Here is a 4,236-nt window from a genome sequence, read left to right as displayed (position 1 = left end):
TACTTCCCAGTTTTGGACTACCCCGATACACTTCTGATTGGTACGCGATGGCTTTTTTTGCTCTTGTGATTTACGCAAAGGCATACCACAGATAACTTGATTGTGCGCTACCGCAGACAGGTAGCTCTTGGTACCAAAGTACAGTCCTTTTCAAACAAGGTCAGTGTTCAGCATACTCTGCTTCTGCCTCCTTCACGGTGTTGGCTGCTTCGCAAGTAGGTCTCCCACGTGTGCACGAGGGAGGCCCTGCGGCAAAAGAGGAGTTGCGGGTTGGCATTTGAGTTTCCAGCAACTCAGTGCCTTCCTTTCTTCCTCCTCCAGGCAGCCTCCTCTGTCCCCGGGGCGCTCAAAGAATTTGTGAGACCTGAGCTGCTGGATGGTGAGAATTGCTACAAATGCAGCAAGTAAGTAGTCTTCCTAATGCCATCGGACTAGGAGATAGTGGCCGAACCCATTGCCCGCCTCAGAGCAGAAGTTACCCTTTGCTTTGCTTCAGAAAGACAAACGAGACGAGGAGACGCAGCTCTGGGTTGTGCAGCTAATGAACCCTGAAGTCACCCAAAGCTTGGAAAAGAGTACCTTTGCTTCTCAGAGCGGAATCTGTGTCATTCTGTTCAGCTAGTTGGAAATCTTTGATAAGAAGCGCAGGCGCTAGCTCGCATTCCGGAACCGCGCTCCGGTGAGAGAGTCACGTTCCTGCTGCCTTGCACGTTGTCGGCAAGCCTTACTTTTGGGCCCAGGAAAGATATGTGCTCAGGCATTTGCTTGGCTACTGAAAGACAACGTTCCCGATCCGTGTCGAGCTGGCCTCCTACATCCTGCCAGGTTCTCTGCAGGAGCAAGGCTGAAATGCAGGGTGTGGCTTTAAGGAAAGAAGCCCCGTCTTAGGCAAGGAAGTACCATTCAGCTAGGATGAGCGTGAGAGAGACATGGAAACTTGCTTGACTTTTGGCGTGAGGGGGAGGGGGGAAGATGCCTTGAAACAATTGCCTGTGCTTGCTTTGAAGGTGTGAGAAGATGGTTGCTGCGTCCAAGAGGTTTACAATACATTGCTCTTCCAACGTTCTCACCATAGCCCTGAAAAGATTTGCCAACTTCACTGGTGGAAAGATTAGCAAGGTATCTATGCAAGTGTAATGCCTTCTTGGGAAGGGAGATTTCCCAAGGCGGAACACTCTCTTCAACGTTGTTAATGTCGGCCAACTGTAACCGTAGCGATGGGAGATGTCTAGGCAAAATCAGCGCAAGAAGTAGGTCTCACTCTTTCTCTTCCAGTAACAGCAAAGCTCCCTTGTGACAATAAGCGTATGCTCCGCTCTGAAAGAGCTGGTTTTGCGTTGAGCAGTTCTCTGCAATGGAAGCGATTAAACGTTGTCTCTGGGAAGACTGATTTCTGAGGAGGCAAAACATGTCTGTCTAAGCTTCCAGCAGTGTTCTTCCCCGGCTCTTTCATGAAGTGTTCCCAGATGAGTTTTGAATCCTCTTGCTCTGTCTTCAGGATGTGGAATATCCAGAGTATTTGGACCTGCGAGCATACATGTCTCAGCCAGTTGGAGAACCAGTCCTCTACGCCTTATATGCAGTCCTGGTGCACAGAGGTGCCAGCGGTCGTGCAGGACACTATTTCTGCTTCACCAAGGTAAGCATCAACTTCATTTCTTGCAGGGCAGAATCTGTGCTGGTGAAGAGACACTTGTCCCAGCATGTTACTGACAACCATTGTTTTGAAGGGGAAAGAGCTCGTTACATGTCTCCTTTGACTAGTCTTGGTGTCTCCTTTGTCTGCTAGTGTTCTGTCTGGGTTTTCCTGTAGAGAGCACGCTCTAGAGTTGCTCTAAAGGCATCGTTGCCTTTCTTTGCAGGCCAGTAATGGACTGTGGTATGAGATGAATGATGCCTCGGTAGTCCTTTGCGACCTCCAAACCGTTCTCAGTCAGCAGGCGTATTTACTTTTTTATATCTGGTAAGAGCGAGCATTCAGATGGGTTTGGGGTACCTTTCCTTTTCGCGCTGCTGAAACCTCTCTTCTGCTCCTCTGACGTGTTTTTCCTTCTGTCCTGGGCGGAAAGGACTATTGGTAGAATTGCGTTCTGTCCAGTCTGGAATTCCCCATGTCACGCAGTGTCTTTCATTGCTTGGCCTTCACCTGCTGCACTTGCGTAACTTGCTACGTACGTGCTCTGTGGAGCTGGCGAATGCCATAAAGGAGGAGAAATTCAGGCCAGAGGTGGTGTAAGGATGAGTTCTTGCTCTGCAAGGGACGGCCGTGGTAGGAAGAGCAGCATCTAATTTTCAGCTTGTAGTCTTGGTTACGTTCTCAGTATGACGTATCAGCTGCTCCTAGATGATGGCAGGATGGGATTCAGCCCAAGAGGAGGCTGACAGGGCATGTCTCAACTGAGATCGCTGTTGTTTCCCAAGGTGCGATGGTGAGACACTTGGAGAATGCACTTCTGACGCGCCCGTGCCATCTGATCCCCCTTCGTGCCTTGGTCAGCCGGGGGCTAATAAGAAGGGGGCTGGATTTCTGAAACCGCAGCTTGCTCCTCATATGCTGAAGGTAACTGGGAGGGGGGAGGGGGGAAGAGAGGGAAGGAGAGAGGCACCAAATGGGTAGTGGGAATTGTCTTTTTCTTCCTTTTTTTTTTTTTTTCCTTTTTTGGTAGCGTCTGCATTGCATTTTCCCTCCCACCCTGCAGCTTTCTTCACAGCTCTCCTGCTGCAGCCGGAATCACTCAAACAGTGGCTGCTGCTGAATTGCGTGCAGCCCTGCTGCTTCTTTACTTGCAGCTCCGCTTCCTGAAGCACAGCGAGACATTGGAAGTAGAGCCTAGTCATGCTCAAATCCTGGGAAAAAAAAGGGAAAGACTGCTTGGTTTATTGTTAGTGCTGTCACTTGAGCTGAGACAGCAAAACCAGAATGGCTTATTCCTGAGCACTGGAACAAGTATGCTGGGGGTTTCAGGGAAAGTTGAAAGGGGAAAAATGGATGCAGGTACATAGCTAGAGACAGAGAGAGAGAGCGAGCGCGAGAGCGAGCGCGAGTGATTTGGGGCCATCTTTAATCCGTGCTCAGCTGTTTGGATGGGCTTTCAAAAATGATGCTCATTTGCTTCCAGTCGGCCAAAAACCAAAAGTAGGAATGAACAACACTTGCTGGCCTTGCACTTCGAATTAAAGCAGAGTGGGGCATTTTTTGTTGTTGTTTTTTTCCTCTTCATCTCCTGAGGCAATTTGTGGGACTCCCTGGTAGGAGGGGTTTGTGTTTGGGGCTTCTCCAAGCTGTGTGTTTGCACATAGCCATCTCATGATCTCTTCTTTTGAAATACAGAGCTCAAGTCATTTAAAGAGAAATGGAGCCCTGAAAGAGGATCCCAGTACCATTGGCGTCACAGAAATGGGCAGTGATTCCCACAAGAGGAGGTGCTCTCGCAAGCTGGAAAGAAACAAGCAAAACTGCCACCTGCAGCAGGATTGCCCTGGAAGCAGGCGCACATCTTCCCGTAGTGACAGAAACTGCCTGGATAAGGGCAGAAGCTCCGGAAAATGTCCTCCTTACCGATCCCGAAGCAGAGGACGAACAGAGCAAGAGAGGTCACACGAGCATTCTTGCAAAAGCAGGTGGCTCCACCTGTCATCACGCGCCAGAGGGGAAGGCGGGCATCACTTCAGCAGCCACCGAGCAGATGCACACTGCTGTCCAGTCCCGGAGCAGCAGTCTGAAAACTATTCTCCTCAACGACGAGCACCTTCAGCTGTGTCAGTTCCTTCTGGTTTTGAGGGCTCTTCCTGGAAGACTGAAAAGCAAAGAAACAGAAAAAGAGGACATCCTCACGCCGGAGGGAGCAACAACAAAATAGAAGGGAAACGGAGAAAGACCGAGAAAAGCGATTTCCCCAGTTTGCTCCTCGTTCTTCTCTGGCTGTTCCTCCTGTTCGCCCAGTTGGCTTTAAAGAGCTCTCAGTAGCGCGGCGTCTGTCTGGAGATCACGTGGGTAGGTCGATCAAGTGAAGGCAGGAAAGATAGTGCTGAGCACTTCAGAAGGGGACTGCTAACGGTGCTGACTGCTGCTTGGAATACGCAGGGGTAGAAGACACCGCTCTGGAATAAAGTTATTAGATGTTTATTACCTTGAAATCCCCAAACCACAAGGGGAACCCCAGGAACCTTGCGGGCAGACGACTGGGCTGCCCCAGGCACCATAGAGCATCAGCCCCTGGCGAGGTTCGGGGGGGT

General features: G+C 50.4%; 1 long non-coding RNA gene across 1 annotated transcript; it reads left to right on the top strand.

Annotated features, from left to right (window-relative positions):
- The first annotated feature begins 319 nt into the window (after positions 1-319).
- On the top strand, positions 320-1,618 carry LOC135323664 (uncharacterized). The gene is made up of 3 exons (XR_010385142.1): positions 320-404; positions 1,008-1,119; positions 1,499-1,618. It is a non-coding gene; the product is annotated as an uncharacterized LOC135323664 (long non-coding RNA).
- The last annotated feature ends 2,618 nt before the right edge of the window (positions 1,619-4,236 follow it).

This window comes from Dromaius novaehollandiae, chromosome 26, assembly GCF_036370855.1.
Source record: "Dromaius novaehollandiae isolate bDroNov1 chromosome 26, bDroNov1.hap1, whole genome shotgun sequence".
NCBI classification, from domain to species: domain Eukaryota; kingdom Metazoa; phylum Chordata; class Aves; order Casuariiformes; family Dromaiidae; genus Dromaius; species Dromaius novaehollandiae.
This window is presented reverse-complemented; position numbering and strand designations above follow the sequence as displayed.